This window comes from Mustela nigripes, chromosome 15 (assembly GCF_022355385.1).
Source record: "Mustela nigripes isolate SB6536 chromosome 15, MUSNIG.SB6536, whole genome shotgun sequence".
Taxonomy (NCBI): domain Eukaryota; kingdom Metazoa; phylum Chordata; class Mammalia; order Carnivora; family Mustelidae; genus Mustela; species Mustela nigripes.
Window position 1 is genome coordinate 21,097,225 of NC_081571.1, and position 22,488 is coordinate 21,119,712.

The following is a 22,488-nucleotide window of genomic DNA, read 5'->3' on the forward strand; positions in this document are numbered from 1 at the left end:
CTAAATTGTTTTGCAAAACCTAGCAAACAGCATGGGTCCTGCTGCCTGGCATCATCCCTGCATATCTAAGAAGCAGTGAAATACAGGACAGCTAGAGTTACGAGCTCCCTCACACATGAGCTGGCTCCGGCGCCTTGGCTGTCCAGCTGTCCTCTCCTGACCCCGGCATAATCTCTCCCTAATGAATTTTCCCTCTCGATATCTCAAGCAGATGGCTCAACAGGAGAGCGAACACATTCCCAAATCCTAGAGCATGACTCTGTACACACAGGGAAATGTGGGTTTTGTTTTGGTATTTGCTTTTTTTTTTCTTCTTCTTTCTTTCTTTTTTTTTTTTTTTAAATAGATGTACAATAAACACAACCATGTCTTGGGGACTCTCCATGCCTTACCAGAAACAGCCAAGCCTTTCCCGGGAGCCAGATCTTGGCAGGAACTCGTGTCTTGGCTCTCTTGGTGACATTTGCAATATGCTAACTTTTTTGCCAGTTCTAAGGGATATCTGAGTGCTTTACCTAAGAGAGGGTGTGCGGGCACTCCTCCCTACCCTGGGGCTTCAGCACTGGAGGAGGTCATGTGCCAGCCAGGGCTCCTCAGTAAAATGTCAGCAGCCCCTCACACTGGTGGCTGTGCCTGCTGGGGGCCTCTTTCAGACTTTTTAATTCCTTTTCCTGGGCAGAGGAAGGGAATAAAATCCCCCACCTTGGCACAGTTACAGCGTCGGAGGTAGGGGGGGGTTGACATTCTGAGGAACACTTCTTAAAGGAAGACTCAAGAGTGCACAGTCTCAGGGCCCAGGGGAAAGGCTGAACTCCATGCAGAATGTTGTATGAATCCTGAAGCATAAATAAAACCCCAGGAGGGGACAAAGCATACATGTACAGGCATGTTCCTTAGGACAAGGCTCTCAGACTCACAAAAGGCAGGAAGAAATCTCAGGGGTAATCTATTCCCTTGGGCTCTTAAATCTGCCTCAGAACTACCTGGGGAGTTTTTCAAAGTGAAGCAGTGTCTTAGGCTCATCCCAGAGGTAGACCTTCTAGGGAGGGGAAACCTCTGTGGCTATTTCTCCCTAGTTTCCAGCTTTTCTGCAGTTCTGGCACTCAGGTACTCCTGTCTGTGGCAGAGGTGAGATGGAAAGCCCACGCGCCCTCCCAGGGCATCCCACACTTGACTGTGCACATGAGTCACCCGGCCTGGGTACCACAGCTCTGAGGGGCTCCCAGGAGATGTGGGTGCTGCTGCTGATCCTTGGGCCACTTGGAGGCACAAGGCCCTAACATCCAGCCATGTAAATAGAAGACTCCTGTCCCTATTAAGCTCCAATCTTTCTAAGATCAAGGTTAAAGAGCCCATGTGGTAGAGAGGTTGGATGGGACCGATCCATGTTTTTTATCACGATCCCGGAACTTAACTGCTGGGTCACTTAAACTCTCTGATCCACCATTTCCTCGGATGTTAAAATGGAGAGGAAACGCGTCCCCCCTTCACAAAAGGGGCTGTTCGAATGAGAATATGAAATTGTTCTGCAAACTGTAAAGCACTACGAAATGGAGGGGTTTGTTATCAGATTAGCCTTTGAAAGACATCAACAGTAGTCGGTTCTTAAATTTGGTTGTTAATAGGTATACAACCATCTTTACAGTCCTTGATTTCTCGCAATGGGAGTGTGAAGGTAGGCACACAGGCAACTGATAATTGTCATTTCCTGAAAGGTTGCAACCTTCTATATCTGTACATGAGTATCTGTGTGTGTGTGCGCGCGCGCGTGTGTGTGTGTAGTTTTCTTATCCCATGACTTGGGGCAGGGAAGAGGAGCAAGGAAGTTCTCTTGAACCAGGAGGATTCAAGAATGCAGAGCAAATGTTCAGAATCAGCAGCCAAATTGGTAGCTTTTCTTGCTCCTTGCCCTTGGATTAACAGACCCTGAGCCAAAACAAAATGGAACCATGACCTGGCCAACTCAATCTCAATATTCTGCCTAGCCACACATCCCTGCTGGAGTGAGCATTGCCAAGTTGGGTCTGGAGTCTAGCCCAGCCAGGGAGACCTTCTCTCAGGACCCTAATTTTTTAAAGTTTCGGGTCCCCCCTCCCACCCCACCCACTCACACAGACATGTCTGGTCAGCACCGGTCATGCCATGCATGTATGTGCATTCCCCAAAGAAATGAAACCCTTGGCAGATTCTTACACCACATTCTGGAAGCGGCTCCTAAGGTTGCGCAAACACACTTGGCACATGCTTAGGGGACCAAGCAGTTCTCTGGGTTGAATCTCAGAAACAAAATGTACTTGTCCTACTTCCGAGATCATGTCTGAGGACTTGGCTCCCTCGGCTGAGGGACTGCCTCCTCGCTGATGTCATCTTGCCACGGAAGGCAAACATCTTTGGGTTCAGCAGTTCAGGACCAGAAGTGGGGAAAAGGTGGGGATGGGAAGGAAGTGGCCCAGGTTTGGCTCTGCCAGGACAACTGAGAAATACACTGATGCTTACAACTAAAGAATCGTAAAATAGAAACATATTGGCACCATTCGTGAGGAGGGGGCCCCCCGACTGGGAAACCCTCGGGTGAGGGTGACTAGTCACCACGTGCCTCTGTTAAGTGGGGTTTGACGAAGCACTGGGGGCTGCCCCAAAGCCAGTCTGAGAAGCCTGGAGGGTATTCGACAGCCAAACCCTAGGGATGAAATAATTTCCACATAGAGCTCATGCCTTGCTCTCATGTCACTCTTTGTAATATCTCAGACATCCAGTGACTACGTTTTCCCAGCCAAATTGAGGCGGATCCTGCTGGACCCGAGCACACGTCTCAACCCCAGGTTATCTGTCAGCACACAGAGTACCCAGCTAGGCTCCTCAGAGGGCCAGTCTGGACAAGCAGCTTCTATTTTTTTAAAACAAAAAGGGGGAGGGGGAATCATCTATCCTACGTTCATATTCTTCCCTTATAAAATACAAACTTTTTATCACCTCCCTAATGTCTAATGTGTCAGATCACAGAGCCTCATCTAGGCTTTGTGGCCAAGACAAAAGTCCCGGTGAAATATGAGTCCCGGCGTCACGCGGAGATTTGCATCACCAAGTCTTAGAAAGACAGTGACAGATGTGGGCTTTCCTTTACTTTCTTCAAAGAATGATCAACCAGACTAGGGGCTCGTACCTGGCTGTCCACTGGAAGCCCTGAGAAACTGTTTAAAAGTTCTAACACCTGAGTCCTTGGCCAAACTAAGTGAGTTGGAATCTCTAGGGAGGGGAGGTGGAGGAGGGACCCATCATCAGAATCCATTAAAGGCTCCTCTGTTGATTCTGACGGATAGCTGTGCCTGAGAAAACTCCAGCGATCCTCTTTTTCTTCCAGGTGAGAATATTTTAGCTCAGAAAATTGAAGTGCTTTGCCTAGTGTCACACAGATAATTAAGGGCAGAGCTATGACCAGAGCCCAATTAAATTGATTAATTGCTAGGCCAGGTCCCTGTTTTAAGCCCAGGTAAGCATACAGTACAATGATTCTGAAGTAGGTTCAGAGTGGGGCTCCAAGAACTAGAATCCCTGGGCCTGCTTGTTGGAAAAATCACCTCATTGGTTAATCTGAATTCCAGCTCTGCCACCCTACTGTGGGACCTTGGCAAAATACCCAGCCTTGCAAAACCTCACACCCCTGGGCTACAAAGTGGGGGTGGAGGTGTCTGGGATGGAGAGGGTTAATACTAGTAACACCATGCTCCTGGAACTGTAGGAGTTTCATGAAATAACTACGAAATGCTTGGCACAGTGCTTGGCATAGTGTTCTGTGACGTGGGCTGGTATCATTATTAACATCACACAGATGTACTAGTACCGGTCCTCGGTCTTTATGGCGTTGATATCTGAAGTCAGCAGCATGTCATGTGCAGGGGATAGAGGTGGGAATTGACCTCAAGAATGCTCAGCTGTAAACATACAGGGACTAGGACAGCTCGGTCCAAGGAAACATGGCCTTTCTTGACTTCCAAGATGATTTACTAGTTCAAATTCCAACCACATGACTTGGAATGAAGTTCTCAGTTCTCCTTTCCATTATGGCTCTTTAAATACATTCAGTCTCTTTGTTCTCAAGTTCAGCAACACACAGTAGACACTAGAACCTTTGACTCATCTTTGTTCCAGACAATATAGAACAGCGGCAGGGGGAAGGGGGGCCTCCCATTCTAAGAAACCAAGTCAGTCCCCACGCAGCAGCACAAGAAAAAAGAATGGGGATTGGAAAATTCATCCTCTCCCTTTCCTCAAACTTCCTCTGCTTTAAGGGTTCATGTTATTGACACCATCGTTTCTTGGTTACTTTGATTCAAAACTTCATTTGTTCATGATTCCCTTTTGCTCTTCTATAATCACTGTAAAAGCAAGAGCTCTCCTCGCTATATCCATCCTCTTCCCCATTCAAGCCTTCATTCACGTTCAGCTGTTATTCTCCTGAACTCTTTGCTGCTGGGAGTGTGACCTGCAGACCAGCAGCTTTGACATCACCTGGGAGCACATTACAAAAGCAGAATCTCGGGGCTTACCTGAGACCTACAAATCTGCATTTTGACAAGATCCCCAGGTGATTTGTGTGCATGTTGAAGTTGGGATGTGCTGGGCTGACACATATTCCTTCCTGAGCTCTGCCCATCTTTCCTGCGCTCATACGAGACTGGAGGATCACCTCCCCACAGTGCTCCTTCATGCCACTCTCATCCAAACTGTTGGCTTTCCCTCCCGGCTGCCAAAACAAGCTGTGTTAGTACTTGATGTGCACACAGGGCTCTCCAATTACAAAGCACTTCCACTTAGCATTTTATCTACGGTCACATCTAATGCATCAGCAATTTCGTGGTAATACTCCAAATAACCCAAATCCAGCCATGTATTTCTGTCTCCCCACAACAACTCTCTCTAAACCACCATGATTGCTTGCCTAAATGACCACAATGGCCTCCTGTCTGGTCTTCCCTACTTTCGTTCATGCCCTGCTACAATTCTCTTCTCGTAGAATAAATTGTGCCCCCCTCACCCCCCAACCTAATTTCCCATTGCCATTGGAACCAAAATCAAACTCTTTCCCCAAGACCATGTGGCCCTACCTAGGTGATCTGTTCCAAGCATTTTAAGGAACTTGTCTCCTCCATTTCCCCCTGCCCTCCATCCACTGGTCATTCTGGTCCTTCTCTGTGGTCTTGCTGGAACTCCAGACCCTCAGATCTTCACATTTCCGGCTTATTTCCGTTAGTTCTCCACTCTTCCATGAAGGCTTCCATGACTACCTTATTTAAATTACCAAAAACCCAACTCTTCGACCCAGTCTCATTATTCTCTCCCCAGTTGTCTGTTCTCCTTCCTTCCCAGCAATTACCTCTCTCTGAAATTATTTTATTTCCTTTTGGTTAGTCTATGCACATATTATCTGGGTCTCTGAACCAACATGTCAACTCTTTGAGAACAGAACCCTGCATGCGTGATTCCCTCAGTACCCTTAGGATCTAGGCCCTGGTAAGTTTTTCTTGCAAGAATTTATTGCCCGAACACCATTTCCTTCATTTTGAGTCTCACTGTAATCTTATGACCACTAGTTCACACATTAATCCACCATTTTTTTAGGGAGCCTCCGATTTGCTTAATGATTTGCCAAAAGTCAGTCAGCTAGTGCCATACGATGTCATATTCCAACCCAGATCTTCTTGCTCCAAGTTCTATGATTTCCTCAATATACCACACTCTCTTTCACAGAGATTATTAAGCTCAATATTCAAGGACATCCATAATGCATACCTAATTTATATTTTAGGTATATAACTATAAACGTATTTTATATTTACATAATGAATATATCATATTTATATTTAAACACTTCTCAATTACAGTCTCCCACATGACAGCAGAATTATATGTTCGCTTTTCCCTGAACATGCCCCACACTCTCCTAATTTCGGCATGCTGGACTGGTTACCTGGAATGCTTTCCTTTCTTCTATTCTCTCAGCCCATCTGTGCCGACTGGAACCCCATCCTTCTCTAAAGTTCCACAGGATATAGTACCCCTTCCATGAAGAGTATACAGCCTGATGCATTTTTTCTCTCTCATGGATTCTGACAGACGTCACCCCCTCCTTTTTTTAACCTTCATTATGATACATCATTACAATCTACCGTGGTCCCACATTTATCATTTGCCATCTACCTCCTAAATAGCATATGTTCCCCCAGAAGGTTCCATGTCTATCTCAATTCCTTATCATACCCTTTATACATGTCATACACATGTACTGTGCTGAATTCCTCTGCTTTAAACATGTCTCGTCCTAAAAATGTTATGAAAAAGATTTACAATGTCTGATGGGTGACACAGATGTATTATATAAATCTATGAAAGAATTGAAGGGACCCAGGGGGAAAAAAATGACTATCACATACTTCTATAAATGAGAACTTGTTTTTAGGTTTCAGAAGAGGAAAAAGGACATTACTACTCATACATTGCTCCCCTCCCTGAGAAGACAGAAAATAAGATGAAAGAGAAAGAAAAAATGAGAGAAAGAACAATTGACCTTACTTTATCCCCACTGAGTGATGACAAGTAGCGTATAGAGCGTGGGAATTCATTCAACTCTACATATGCCGGAGGCTTGATCCAGTATCAACCCAAAGGCAGGATGTTGGTGGCTGCCAAGCCCTGGTCACAAGAGACAGGGCAAGTCAGGAACCATGGCAAGGATCCAAAAGAAGGCTATGCAGAATGTCCTGGTGTCAGCAGCATTTCTGGACTATGGTTTAGTTTAGGTCTCAAATGGTTTCTAGAGCTTTCTCAGAGGTCCAATGGCCTACCTTGGTCAAGAGCTCTCTCTTTCTCTTTCTACACATTCCCACCCTTGTTCTATCTAAGACCTTCTCAGGTTTTCAAGACTAAGGTGAAACAATCAGAAAGGTAGGTTTACTGTGAAACTAATGTAATTTGAGATTTGGGGAGCTTTGTGTGCATAAGCTGAGAATTGCTGAAGTTCTACAGAGTTCTAAATGCATGAGGAAAGCCAGTTTAGAACAGGGAAGCCTTCTAAGAAAGTACTCTGGCAACTGGCTAAAAAGAGATTGGAAAAGGGAAATGAACCTTTAAACTTCCAGTAGTTTGATATAATTTCTTTACTCTTTCCAAATAAATATTTACATTCATGCCTAACTTGTCATTTTGTGCTTTTTTTTTTCCATTAAAGAGGAGACCCCATAAAATGAACGTTATGTTCAGGCACCACAAACTTGAACCTGCCCTTAAAATAGTATCAACCAGAAACAAGAATGAATGACTTCACTCATTCAACCATGTTTACTAAATACCCACCTCTGCTCACAAAACACAGTCAATGTTGATGAAACAAAAAATAGTCCCAGGGCCTGGGACTACAAAGGCAAAGGAAATAGATGCAGTCCTTGCATTTTGAGACATTATAGGATTGTCAAAATATTTGAGTGCTCAGAGTAGATTCCCATTCCCTTAAAGCACTGTGAGGGTAAATTCTCAGCTCAACTCTGGGAAGAGTCAACTGACCCTCCACCTATCCTGTTCTAACCTTGTTCACTTTGTCATAGAAGGTGCAGGTGTAGAGCATCCCATTGACCCTCAATTAAGTCAAAACTCAAATAAAGTCACTGCCCTTCCCAACCCCAAACCAATGTCTATGCTCACTCCCCTCACCAGTCCTCCCAAATATCAGGCAGACTGGATCAGGGAGTTTGAAAGGTATCCAGGCATCCATCCAAGTCACAGGCCACCCTGTGAGACCCACCCATCAGTCCGTTGAAAGAAGTGCCAGTTCTTAACTACAGTGGCTCATCTACCTCCTTAAAAAAATAATAATAATAAAGCAGCTTCATCATAAAATTCAGTGGTTTGTAGAATAAGAACTTAATGGGTTGAAGAGGATAAAATACTGTGTCAAAATCACAAAAGGAATGAGGTCCAAGCGGTCAGGGTATTGATTGATTGATTGATTATTGATTGATTGATTCATTCATTCCTTCAGCAAAAATTTATTGAGGACCTCCCATCAGCTAGAGGATACATCCATGAACAAAACAGAATTGCTGTCCTGTTGGAGGTGACACTCCAGAGGAGATAAACAAGGAAGTGAGAGCACTGAGATGACAGAGAGAATACATGCGGGATGAGGACTCTCTAGAGCAGTGGCATGAGGATGGCGATGTGTTCCCCAAGTACAGGCACTTTGCTGGCTGTGCCCAGACTTACATCAGAAGGGCCACAGCCACATCTGGGATTGTGCCTCCTAACAGTAGCAGATATATCCCTAACGGAAAAGGACTGCTTAATGCACACCATACGTTGACACTCCAGCTTGTTCAACTACACAATAAATAAATATTTCTTGAAATGCAATTTTTCCAGCCAGAGAAAAGATTTCATGGAACATCATTTAAAATAGATTTTCATTTCATGTCATTTAACTGACTTTAAAAGCACTGGCCATAAATTCCATTTAATAGGCAGTTCCATTGGGGAGGACTGGTGGGGCAACTGTCAATTAGGTGTTTCATAAAAGGATGCAAATGTCTCATAAAAATGATGGAAGATTGTATTATTGCATTAACCATGTCGTCCTTGCCACACTGTTACACACCACAGAATAATAATCGACACATTTAAAAGGTGGAAATCATTCTGAATGTGCATTTAAACTGTGTGTAAATGCAAGCTGTCTTGACTCAGTTCTTAACACCTTTGTCAGCCACGTTCAAATCCTCAAGTGCAAGGGAAAATAATTAATAGGTGAGATATCTGATAGAATAAGGTTATGGGATCCACCCAGATATTTTCCAATATGTATTGTTTTACAGTTACGCCTTTCAAAGCTGGGCTGTCAAATCTATAAAAATACAAAACTGATTTATTCCATCCATAAAAATGTCTAATGGTGCCACGCTTCAACCTCCAATGTTTTTTTTCCCCTGGTGTCTAAGGTAAAGGATTTCAAAATGTTAGCAGACTACCCTGACAGGAGAGAGAGAGCAGAATCCGAAGCAGATGTAGGAGAGCAGGAAGCAGAGGGAGTACAGACTTGTCACGGTGGAGGGTGTCCGTCCTAAATGAAGAGGGGAAAACAGGAAAAGAGGTACCCAATAATTCACTCAAAATAATAAACAGCCAGAGAGTCAGAAGCAAATACTGACAGCCTCCAATTTTAATGTATCTTTATGGATCATTAAGGAGGGAATCAGTTGATATATACGGCTTTACATGTGCCCACAATACTTGGTAGGCCGGGGCTCCTGGCTGAGATGCAGGGGCAGAAGCTATGCCCAGTTCAAAAGAAACAGTCTTATTGGGAGGAGAGGTGGAATCTCAAGGCATATCAAGAAGAAATACACCGGTACGGATATTCTCACACCCGAGGTGGGGTGTGACGGGATGTGGGAATACAGGCTGAAGGGGCACCTGGGTGGCTCAGTGGGTTAAAGCCTCTGGCTTTGGCTCAGGTCATGATCCCAGGATCCTGGGATCAAGCCCCGCATCAGGCTCTCTGCTCAGCGGCGAGCCTGCTTCCCCCTTCTCTCTCTGCCTGCCTCTCTGCCTACTTGTGATCTCTGACCATCAAATAAATAAATAAAATCTTAAAAAAAAAAAAAAAAGGAATACAGGCTGAAGAAAACAAAGAAGAGGTTAGGTCAGTGACAAAAACGAACAAAATCCCTGCTTTATGGGTGGAGACAGATGATGAATAAAGAAGCAAAATACAGTATAACAGTAAGCAAGCTTTACGAAGAAAAATAAAGAAGGGAATGGGAATAGCAGTAGCAGGAGGGAGTCACTGGGGTAGTTTGCACTGTCCGAAGCCTCACTGAGAAGGCAGCCTCAGAGAGTTTCAGCAATCTCTGAGGAACAAGCTGAAGGAACAGCAGATGCAAAAGCGTGAGGTGAGGGCATGTCTGGTACATGTGAGACACAGCAAAGGAGATGGGATGCCTGGAGCAGAACGGAAGCAGGTGAGATGGCAGGAGGAGAGGTCAGAAAGGTAAAGAGGGACCGTACGAAGGGCCTCCTGGGTGGCTGGCAGGACATTGGCCTCTGGAGGGTTCCGAGCAGTGGAATGGCCGCCATGTTGAGAATGGTCTGCTAAAGAGGTCAAGGGAGGAAGCAAGGTGACCAATTAGGAGGCTAATGCGCTAAATCCAACTAAGAACATGGTATCTGTGACCACGGTGGTCGGGCGGAGGTGATGAGAAAACGCCAGATTCTGAATATGTCTTGAAGGTAGAATCTATAGGTTTTACCGATGGATTGGCAACAGGGATTGGGAGAGAGAAAAAGGAATAACTCCAAAGTTGTTGGCCTGAGCATTGGAGAACATGGAAATTGCTTGTCTGGGGTGAGGAAGGCTTCAGGCATAGCAGGTTTTGAGACAGAACTAGCAGGAGTCTGGGCTTGATAATGTTAAGCATGACACGCTTAATATACACCCTAATGGAGATCTTATCTAGGTAGTTAGATGCACAATTTGGGAATTCAGAGAAAAGACCAGCTGGAGATGCCAATTAGGAGTCACAAACACATAGATGGTTGTTACAGCCATGAGACTGGATGAGAAAACCTTGGTGATAATAAAGAAGAGAAGAGGTTCAAGGTTTCAGACACAGCTGCTTCAATATTTCACAGTCAGGGATGAGGGTAAAGAAACCAAAGAAACCCTGATGCAGTGAGTGATCAATTAGGAAGGAAACCAAGAAAAATGTGGTATCCTATGAGGCTAGTAAAGAAAGTGCCTCAAATTGAAAACTTTTGAATCCAAAACACTGTTGAAGTCATGGAGATAGAAGAAGTAGGCTGCGGCTAGTGGGAAGGTTTTACTAACAGGACTCCTAAAACCGGGGAGATGGAGAGTGTAGCAGGAAGAATATAAGGAGACGATACATATGGAAATGGATTGTGTTGAGCTGGTGTATGGCCTTGCACCCGCTGAAGGTCTTTGTACACCCCAGGGTCTTGACCCCAGACTGATGCCTACTGACTGACTTGATAAAAACTTTCTCCTCTTTCTACAAACTTCCAACAGCTCTCCTCACATACCCGATTCCTCTTTGATAAGAAAACTGAAGAGGTAAGAAGCTTTCCACACATACACTCACCACTACATCTCCCCCACGATCCACGTTCTGTCCATGCTCTCTGCCTCCCCTCTTGTGGTGCAGTTCTCACTCCTGTATGAATCCTCTCAAATGATTCTGTGAAGAAAGAAAACCATATGGAGAGAAAGGGGGAGGCAAATATGGAAAAATGTTAACAATCATTGACTCTAGGTGAAGAGTATACAGGTATTCATTGTGCTATCCTTGCAACTTTGTAAATTTAAATTTTTTCCAAAAAAAATTGGGGACAAATACAACCAGCCATATGCTATTATGTACTTCTAAAATTTTATTCTTTCATACTCTGTGGTTATTTACCAAAATATATAAGATATTATGATTGTAATGATAGCTTAAATCAGAAAAAATTGAACATTTAGAGCCTTACAGTAAGGACACTTAAACTACCTTTAATTTAACTATATATGTGCTTTTTTTTTTTTTTTAGTAAGTGATGATAGGATAAGTAATAAAATACTTTAAATTATAAAATATATCATAAAAGTCCATGTTCTAGGTGGAGTAAAAATTGATTTCAAGGAGAAAGTAGAATGATACAAATTTTTTAACTAATAAAGAAGAATTTGCTTATGCATATTCAAATTGATAATGATAGATATCAAACCACTATGATATTAAGATTCTTTCAGAGTCCTTTAAAAGAGTTTTGAAACTTTTTGGAAAATAGAAATATTTACTATACACTGTGATTAAGACCTTCAACTACTTAAATTTCTTATGAAAATTGAAATACCACTTAAAATATGAAAGGAGATACATCATTTTGAAAAATTATTTTAGGAGATTTGCAAGCAGAAAAGGTTTCAACACCTTTGCTCTAAGTTTAAAAGTTTGGGTATTTGAAAACAGGAAAATGTCTTAGGAGTGCTAAACAGCTTGAAAAGCCTACTGAAATTAGTGCTCACAGATTGAAAGGAAGACCAGTCAGTGTAGGAGTGTGCTTTTCTCTAGCCACTCTTATCTATGTGAATGCAGGTGTGGAGGAAAGGAGAGTAGGATTTAATCAGTACTGGGATATTGCTAGATAAATAAAACAGAGGGAGGGAGGGAAAAGAGAGCCAATGGTATATTTCAGAGAATGATTGTAGTGACGGACCATAAGCTGAGAAAGGAGGGGAGTAAGGAAATGATAGGATTGTGGGACATGAAAATGTGATAATATCAGTAGACTATAGTTTCTGGTGAGTTTGAAATATTACTAAAGCCATGTAAATAGAAGGAGTGAGCTGCAGATAGTAGGCAGAAATTTAAGAATGGGACTCTTTAAGCTGAAAATACTAAGGATGTGGTAGGCACAATTCCAAAACGACCCCCTGATGATTCATGCCCTTGGATGATCTCCTTGCTGTGAGAGTGAGGGACCTATGACCATAGATATATCACTTGGGGGTTCGGTTACATTATAGGGTACAGTTGATATTTGAGAAAGAAAGGTTGGCCTCAGTGGATCAGACCTGATCAGGTGAGTTCTTAAAAGGGACAGGGTTCTACCTGATGAAAGGGACTGGAAGCATGAGAAGGATTCTAAGCAAGAAAGATTGCCCACAGCTAGCTATAAAGATTTAGAGGGCCATGTATCAAAGAATTCGAGTGGCCTCTAGGAGCTGACAGTAGCCTTGGGTGACAGCCAGCAAGGAAATGGGGACCTCAGCCCTACAACCACATATGCGCCAAGTGAGAATATGTTCTCACCTACAGAACTCTGAGCTAATACATAGGTGTCGTTTTAAGCCACTCAGTTTGTGGTCATTTGTTATACTGCAATAGAAAAGTAAGATAGGGAGTATTTCTACGGTATACCTAGTCATACCCTAGTTTAGGGTATGACTAAAGCAGTAAGAGGCTTAGGTTCAGTGGAGGACAACAGACTGGAGAAACTAAGATGCTAGAGCATTGGGAGTAGCCTCTTCTGTTTGAAGTCCTCTACAAGAATTAATGTAGAGAAAAGATCAGTGAATCCTCCAAGAGAAGGAGTGACCTGAGGGAATGGGATCTTTGAGATCTTTGAGTGACTGCAACTAGGAGGGATGGGCATGGAATATACTGATGACATAAGTTACAGAGCTGTGGGTGAGAAGGTAGGGAGGAGAGATGGGGACAGTCTAGAATAGCAACATGGAGCATGGATCCCACCCCATCTCCAGGTCCAGTGGTGGGAGTGCTGGGAGAAAGAAAGACCACCACTTGAGGGAGGGGCAGGAAAACTGCCAACTTCAGCAAAGTCAAGTCTCGGGTAGAACAAGATAGGGAGGGAATTGAAAGAAGTGGTGGAAATATGAAAGGTCTTTCTAATGATGGACCCAGAGGTTTACCGGACCCAGTGGAAGACTGAGGACTAGGAAATGGGATCAGAAAAAGGGATGAGAAATTCCTAGGGGATGAAAATCAAGCAGTGAGAAACAGCCTGGGAGCTCTCCCTTTCTGGTGGAATAGGAGGGCTCTCTGTTGCTGCTGTTGAAGGCGTGAAAGCTAGTGGGCAGGCAGAGGACTCAGAGCACCCAAAGCCTTCTCCACTCTGGGAATGGAGGTGGGGGGGAGGTAAAACAGAACACACCCCATGGGCTGGACACCCTCATGAAAAGCAGGTGGCAAATTTGGTTTTCTGCAGTCCAGGAAAAGAAAAAGATGTAACTTTTAAATGGTGCACAGAGACCACAAGATAATAACAGAGAAACCCAACTATAATATCTCATCCTAGGAGCTGAGAGAAAGTTCTTCCCAGATCTTCTATGGAGGACAGGGGGTGATGGAGGAAACAAAACACTATAGCAGCATAGATAGCAACAAACTCTACATGAGTGTTTTAAAATGTTCTTCAGTGTAAAGTGATGGTGTAATCTTCAGCAATGGAGCTCTTTAAGTCTTTAACTTAAACCAAGGAGAGATTGAGTGTATCAAATAGATTGGGTTGCGCATCATCTAGGCAATCCTTCATAAACACTGTCTTTCTCATGTGCATTCTCGTAAGTATTGAGCAGAAGTGTGTTTGAGGTTATATTTAACAACAAATCCGTGGTAGAGCCCTTCTATGTTGAAAGTAAGGGGCACAACCGCTGTCTTGACAGATGTCCTCTTATAAAAGTTTCAGAGTCTACCGAAGACATGCACTTAATTACCAAATGCAGACAGACCAAAACGATTTTAATTTCCTTCAGTGCAGATCTCTACATACATACAAAATTTATGGATGATTGAAGCCATACAGCATAAAACATAGACCTAATAATTTTAATTTAAATAAATGTTTTAAGTGCATGTGATAAAACATCCACTTTTGCCAGAAAATAATAATAAATACCCATTTAACTTTGAGTGATATAACTTCCTGGTAAAACTTACATAAAAAGTGACCTACCAAATGCTACATCAAGGTAGCTGAATGTGTTGTTTTGTTGTATAGTTCTGTTATTCAGCAGGAGCCACTGAAAAATATCTATACAAAAATAAAATTAGTTTTAAGTCAATCGACTATCATTCTTTGGAGAAATCATTCTTTGAGGAAATAATTAGATGGCAGGGACTTTTGCTGTTATGTCTACTCCTCTTATTAAAATAAAGATTGTGAGGGGGGTGTGGGGGGCTCAGTGGGTTAAGCTCCTGCTCTTGATTTTGGCTCTGGTTACCAGTCAGCAGGTAGTCTGCTTAAAGATTCTTTCCCTCTGCTCCTCTCCCATGCTCTCACATGGTCTCTCTGTCTCTCTCTCTCTCTCAAATAAATAAATAAATCTTTTAAAAAAGAAAATAAAGATTGTGGGGTTGTGTTACATGGAACTTGGCCATTCCTGAAATGCATCACAAAAGCGCCCCAGGAAAACATGGGTAGTTATCAAGATATTCTAAGGGTTCTTGGCTTCTACTAGAAGGGGCATTCTGCTAAAAACAGACCATGGGACAAGTTCCAACTTGCCTGGAACATAATTTCAACTCTGACCCAATAAATGAAGCAACAAAAGACAGATTCTTCTAATCTAATTGAGATGAACTGAGAGGTTTTAGTTGGTGAATGGAAAGTGCTGGGCATCTTGAGAAGAAGCAAATATATCACCTTAGGATTTCTAATAAGCAGGAAGGGAAGTCTGGTCATAGGTGGGCATGGGCTTTCAACCTACAACACTCCATAGGAAGGTCTGACATGGTTTCACAGCTCAGGAGTCTACAGTCAGCTGAGAAGGGAAGGCAGGCAAATCAGGCAAATGGTAACAGTTCGCATGGACCCACTGTGTTCATGTGCTTTATGGACATGATTTTGTGTCATGCTCACAACATGCCTAAGGGGGCTCATCAGCACCCTCACTTTCAGAGAAGGGTAGAGAAGCCATGTTACCATTATAAAGTTACAAGGTTAACAAAGGTCAGTCCCGGGATCAAGACTTTGGTCGGTCTGACTCCAACACTGACCCTCTTTCTAGCACTTTCTCAGAAAGGCCATCATGTCTATGCAACAGAAATGTTCTCAGTAAAGAAGGTAGGGTGGCAATAGCTTAAGAAATGAGCGGGAGCTGACCAAACAGCTGACAAATGTTTAAGAATGGTTCAAAAGAATGGAAAGAGAGCAGATAACCAGGTGGGGGAGTGGGGCACATCATCTGGAGGGTACAGCAAGCTTCCCTTTGCTGAAGCGAGCTCAACAGGCCTGTGATTCATGGAGGTGACCTCTCAGCCCCTCTGATAGAACACGGCAAGAGGAAGTAAGTTGACTTCTCAAGTCCGGGGACGTGAGTGCGGGAATGACACAGAGAAAATAAGACTCCTCCACTAGCCACTAGGAGTTTGCATCCATTTTCCTGTCTCTGGCAAAGCCCAGAAATTTTTGTGCTGCCAAATGCTTTCAGCATTATGAAAGTCCTTATTCTGGCTACACATCACCCTAGTAGACTTTCTTTCTGACAAGATTAGAATTCTCAACAACAACTGTTTAAACTGTATTACCAATTCTCTGGCAGCTTCAATCTATTTATATCTGGGATAGGAGATTCTGGGGTGTGCCTGTGGGTGCATGGGTGTTTGCCACGGAAATGCCTGTTTCGTAAATTGCTACTAAGATGAGCGCCACACAGATGAAAATTATTACTGGTCCCTCGGGAAGAGAAGTCACATTTTTTTCCTGAGACTTTGAGAGAAAGTGAGGTTTGGGCTTTAATCTCTACCTGTTGTCTGCTTGCAGAGCTGGTGGCTTGCTATGGCTGCTTTAATTTTGTTTTGTTTTGATTCCTCTGAGAGATTCAAAGGATCGTAGAAAGGTTCATTGTAATTCAGCAATTAGTGTGTCTGCTGCTTTCCCCTTCTCCTGACCAAAAATGCAAGATCATTCTGTCCTGTGAAAGTCATTTTCCACCGACATCTTACACATTAATTTGCTGGCGTGAAAATCCAGAGGCAAGGAAGAGCAAAATGTCAAAAGTTCCAGCAGATTTTGTGCATGAAGCAGTAGGAAAAAGTGAGAGAAAGACGCCTTGCAGGCAACTGCCCGGCTTTGATCCAAAAGAGTGTTCCTTCAGTTTTTATGTATGAAAACAACAGAAAGGAATAGTTGAAAGGCATGTGCTTCTGAAGGATATCTCACTGGGAATTAATCCTTGGAAATACCCCATTCACCTTGTCACTCCCCTGCTCTCAGACCTCCCCTGCTTCTCCTTCCCTACAGGATGGTGTCTGAATCCTGGGCCTGCCTTTCAAAGCTCTTCACCATTTGTGTTCAACCTGCATTCTAAGCTGCTTTCTCCGCCTGCCTTAAAGGACCATCCATTTGCTCAAATGGGCTTGTCCAAAAAAAAAAAAAAAAGTTCTCATTCCTACTTTTTTAAAAAAGATTTTATTTATTTATTTGTCAGAGAGAGAGATAGCTCACACAAGCAGGTGGAGCAACAGGCAGGGGGAGAAGAGGGCTTCCCACTGAGCAGGGAGCCCAATGTGGGAGTGGATCCCCAGACCCTGGGATTATGACCTGAGCCAAAGGCAGCTGCTCAACTCACTGAGCAAACCAGGTGTCCCCTCTCCCCGCTCTCGTTCCTACTTTTGACACTATTGTTCTAGCCCAGCATCAGTTTCATGGGTCTGTGATGAGGGCCATCACATGGGGTTCACCGTCTGGAGGTTTTGTACTTTGGGTTTAATGCTTCATGGCTACTATCTTGAAATTCTTAGCAATTGTGCTTTTGAGCTGGGTTTTGTTCCATCTGTGGGACGATGGAGCAAAATAATGAGGCCTGAGCCCTGGCTCCTGAATGGTCCACCTCCCACCGCTCCCCTCCCCACTGAGATGCATGCTAGGCCACACCCCGCAACCATTGCCACCTTCCCCCACAGCAATGGGCAGAGGTTCCGGGAAAGCACGTGCCCCACAGCATCTCAGGGCATGGCAAAGCAGAGGCTCCCCTGTCCTGGATTCATGCTCATTTACCCTCTCACCCACCCACATTGCTCTAGGTATGGAAAACACCCCAACACAGAGATTGCAATCCCCTGAAGGTTGTTCGCCACCTGTGGATCGCAGCAGTGGGCCTGTGCACAGAGATGGACTTCTCTGTCCTGCGCTGACCCTACAAAGTCTGTTTGTAGGCCCTGCCAATACTGTAGCCTGCCCTACCTGGAATATTAGAGTCTGCACACTTCTCTTTCTATCACATTTCATCGTGATAATTTTAGCTCTTTCTTTACACTGTTGAGATTATTTGAAATCAGAACCATGCCATCATGAATGCTATTCTCACGCCTTTTAAACAGGCCTTCTTTAAACTATTGATATAAAGAGTAATTTTAAAGATTGCGTCTTTAGTACCTCTAAACCTCTACTTGGTTCACTCAAATTATGAACTAGTTCATTACCAACTCACTAATCTGAGACCATGACTATCTTGTCAACCAGGCCTATATCTCTCCACCTTGCCCTCAATGAAGATGATTGCTGACTGCCAAACACCATCCCCTTCTTTCTTCTGCCGTCCTCAGCCCTCCACAGTGGGACCCAAGTACACCTCCCCTCTACAAAGTTCAACTGCACCCCAGGATCTCAGACCAATCATGATCTGAATTCTTTAAGGAGAAATTATTCACTGAATGCTTGCTTTAAAATGACAAGATAGATTTTATTCAAACTACTGCCAAAGGGGAGAGTACAAACCGACCTCAACGTTGCTGAAACAGACGGTGAGGGGCTTTTTAAATGCTGCTGTGTGTTCAAAGAAGAGCCTTGAAGGATGTTAAGTGGAGTAGGTTCGTTCCTGGGATGAGGCCATGGGCATCTGCTAACTCTGCTAACCTGAGCTCATGAAGCCAGGCTAGACTAGGAGACAAATATCCTACCTGTCTTGAGGATTACATTTCAAAGGGATAGCCTTTAGGTCCTTGATAAGGCTGTTTCTGGGTTATAAAAGATACACCACAAAGGGACAGAGAGAAAAGTTTCCAACGGCAAGTTCTTTAAAGTACATACTCCAAGAAAGAGGAAGTCAGGGGCCTGGAGTCAGGTTTGGGGCTGGAACTAAGAGTAACTTCTTTCAGCAGCATTGGGCTTTCTCAGACAGGCATTGTAAATGAGCTGGGACACATCTCAGGGACAGGGCCTTGAACTTAGAGAAGTCACGCTCGAGTTTGGTCAAGTCTCTTTTTTCGGAGCTTTGTGAAGTCCCTGGTGCTGACAGATGGGCAGTTATCCTAAACCAGTTCCTGCCCACCAGCCCCCTCCAACCTCCATCTGCCCAAGGATGCAGTGGCCAACTGCCGACCTCTGGTGTCCCTGAACACCAGCTCCCTTGTGCCCTCCTCACAGGGCATCCTTTCAGTATGCAGACGCCCAGGCCTGAATACTCTCCACGTAGCCCACAGAGACTAGGGTTTTTCCGGTTTTTCTCAGGAATCTGTCCTTAGCCGCTTACCCAGAAGCAACAACAGGTTGGGCAGTAGGAACCTGTGAGAAAAGAGCAAATGTTCTAGCGCTTACTCTCTGGCAGAACCTTCTCTATCAGTAGCATCCGCCCCCAGACATCACTCTGTCCTAAACAGCAAGTCCTGGGCCATGTCCAGCCCTTCACGACCATCTTACCTTACACCAGCCACTTGGCCCAACATCAGTTCTTTTATCCTTCACAATAGCCCCCTGAAGAGAAAGTAGTGCTCAGAGAGGTTTAGTAATGTAGGTCAAACTATATTTTCACTTCTTTCCTTTCACTTGTACTAAGGAGAATGAAATTAGAACTGAAAGAGATAGAAGATCGGAAAGGAGGTATTTGGGAAACACACCTGGTCTTCAATAAGTATAAACCTTTGGGCCCCCAAAACCACCACAAAAATCACTGAAGAAGTGACCAGAGAACCACATTCGTGGTCTTCACAATACCCTGGAGAATGACGGAAATGCCAAAAGGCTAAAGATAGTAAATGTTTCCTGATGGTCATAAAAGGGAGAATTGGTTGTTTGCAGCAATGCAGAGGGCTGCCCATCCATAAGCTTCCTGTTGACTTCCAGGGAAATTCCCAAACCAATTATTGACAAGTCTGGGTGAGCTCTTAGGAATATACCAGAACTAACATAGACACACATTAAAAGAGTTATTGTTTTCTACTTTATCACTTATTACACTAACAGATGAAACAAAACTGAGAAGAGTACCCTAGGTGACAGAATAAGGATCCAATAGGATTATAAACTATTAGAAAGAAAGAAAAATAGAATCCCAAACAGCAATAGGTGTAAATTCTTGTCTTGGGGTCAAAGTGATTACTTACAAAATTATCAGATGAAGGAGACCTGGCTTGATAGAAATTTATATTTAAAAATGCAGGTGTAGGGGCACCTGGGTGGCCCAGTGGGTTAAGCCACTGCCACGGCTCGGGTCATGATCTCAGGGTCCTGGGATCGAGCCCCGCATCGGGCTCTCTGCTCAGCAGGGAGCCTGCTTCCCCTTCTCTTTCTGCCTGCCTCTCTGCCTACTTGTGATCTCTCTCTGTAAAATAAATAAATAAAATCTTTTTAAAAAATACATAAATAAATAAATAAAAATAAAAATGCAGGTGTAGTTGTGACCCAGTGCCTTCATGCTAAGCATACAGCCAGAAGTAAAGCAGTCACCAAAATGTCTAATCTAACTCTATATCATTTCGTTAAATAAAAAATAAAATAAAATAAAAGTAGGTCAGATTCCCAATATGTTGGGCAACATGACCTCTAAGGTAATAGGAGGTGGGTAACCCAGGGTGACATTCATGGAGAGGGACATTAACATCTTGAAAATGTTATACAGTCTAGAGAATGCACTTCTAGAAATAGCTCTGCATATATATGAGACAGCCTGATAAGGGCTACTTGAATTTTTTAAAAATCCTAATGTGTTCAGATCTTTTGGCTGAAACTGGAAGAAGCCTAGCTTAAGGAAAAGGGAAATTTTAATAACTTATTGGCTCAAGAAACCAGGAATGATGGAAGAGGAGGAAGAGATAACTGGCAAATTTCCAAAGCCAGAGACTTCATGCTTCCAAGACATTCTCTCTCTATGTCCCTCGTTTCACTGGGGCTTTGCTCCAGCTCCATGTTACTACCTCTATTGTGGGTCATCATTCTCCAGGTGCTCCCACTGGCAGAGCAGGAGGGAGGAGATGGAGAGGGTAAAGGGACAACGGACCGAGGAGGTGGCAATAGACAAGAACGGTTGCAATCAGAGGCCCCCCTAAAACCATATGACCGGAATAAGGAAGGAACAGATCACTGAAAGAGGGAAGATGAGGGGATGCTATTTGCGGGAGAAGAGTAAAGATATGCCGCATAGAAATAAACACAGACATCGCCCTCCCAGCAGTGAATGAGTAAGTTCTAGCACCTTCCACAGATGCTACAGTCACACTTCAAAGAAATACAAGAATGTGTACATATTCACAAAGACAGATCTTGCCTTATGACATAAGTTACTTAATAGTCGTTTGTAACAACTTTTAAATAAATTTTTTTACATATAATTTGTGTTCATCTTGGTAGTGTTCACTTTACTGAATTTTGATTAATTCATTTTACACACCTGTATGACCACCACCAAATCCAAGATATAGAACGTTTCTATCTCTAAGAAAAGTGCCCTAGTGCCTAGCTGTAGTCAATCCAATGATCCCACACTCCTTCATGACAGCTCCAGGCAAATACTGATCGGGTTTTTTGATGTGTGTAGGGTTTTTTTTTTTTGGTCATTATAGATTAGGTTGGTCATTTCTAGAACTTCAGGTATATGAAATCATATAGGATGTACTCCTTTGTGTCTGCTTCTTTCACTCCACAGAACATTTTTGAAATTCATGTGCGTTATGTGTATTAGTAATTCAACCCTTTTTATTGCTATTATATATATATACCACAATTTGTTACCCGTTTACTAGTTGAGAGGCATCTGGGTTGTTCCCATAAACAGTTGTTTCTAGTAAAGCTGCCATGAATATTTGTTGAGAATTGAATTGTGTCCCCACAAAAGATACGCTGATGTTCTAAACCCTGAAAGCTGTGAAGGTAATCTTATTTGAAAACAGGGTATTTGCAGATGTAATCAAGTTAAAATGAGGTCGTTAGGGTAGGCCCCAATCCAATATGGGTGTCTTTATAAGAAAAAAAAGATACAGACACAGAGACACAGAAGGTGAAGCCCATGTAATGATAGAGGCAGAGACTGAAGAGACACGTTTACAAGTCAAAAATTGCCACAGACTCCTGGCAACACCAGAAGCTAAGAGAAAGTCATGGATCAGAGTCTCTCTCAGAAACTTCAGAGAGAGGATGGCACTGCCAACACCTGATTTTGGACTTGAGGGTTTAAAACTATGAGAGAATAAATTTCTGTTGCTTAAAGTCACCTGGTTTGTGGTAATTTGTTACAAAAACTCTAGGAAACTAAGACAACATTCAAGTACAAGTCTTCATACGAACACATGTTTTCATTTCTCTTGCACAAATACCCAGAAGTGGGATTGCCAGGATGTATGGTATGTTTAATTTTACAAGAAATGACCAACGTGTTTTCCAAAGTAGCAGTAAATTTTACCTTCCGGCTAGCAACATACAAAAATTACAGCTGCTCCGTATCATCATGAAGTCTTGGTATTATCTGTCATCTCAGTTTTCCATTATGGTTTTAATTTGCATTTCTTTTTTTTTTTTTAATTTTTTATTTTTGATAAACATATATTTTTATCCCCAGGGGTACAGGTCTGTGAATCAACAGGTTTACACACTTCACAGCACTCACCAAATCACATACCCTCCCCAATGTCCATAATCCCACCCCCTTCTCCCAAACCCCCTGCCCCCGGCAACCCTCAGTTTGTTTTGTGAGATTAAGAGTCACTT

General features: G+C 43.3%; 1 long non-coding RNA gene across 3 annotated transcripts in view; it reads right to left on the reverse strand.

Annotated features, from left to right (window-relative positions):
* The window catches only part of LOC132002716 (uncharacterized), a 257,669-nt gene that overhangs the window by 14,169 nt on the left and 221,012 nt on the right, over positions 1-22,488 (reverse strand). For all 3 annotated transcript variants that reach the window (XR_009399979.1, XR_009399978.1, XR_009399980.1), the window contains exon 3: positions 11,148-11,243. This is a non-coding gene — a long non-coding RNA (uncharacterized LOC132002716). The remainder of the gene's footprint in view (positions 1-11,147; positions 11,244-22,488) is intronic.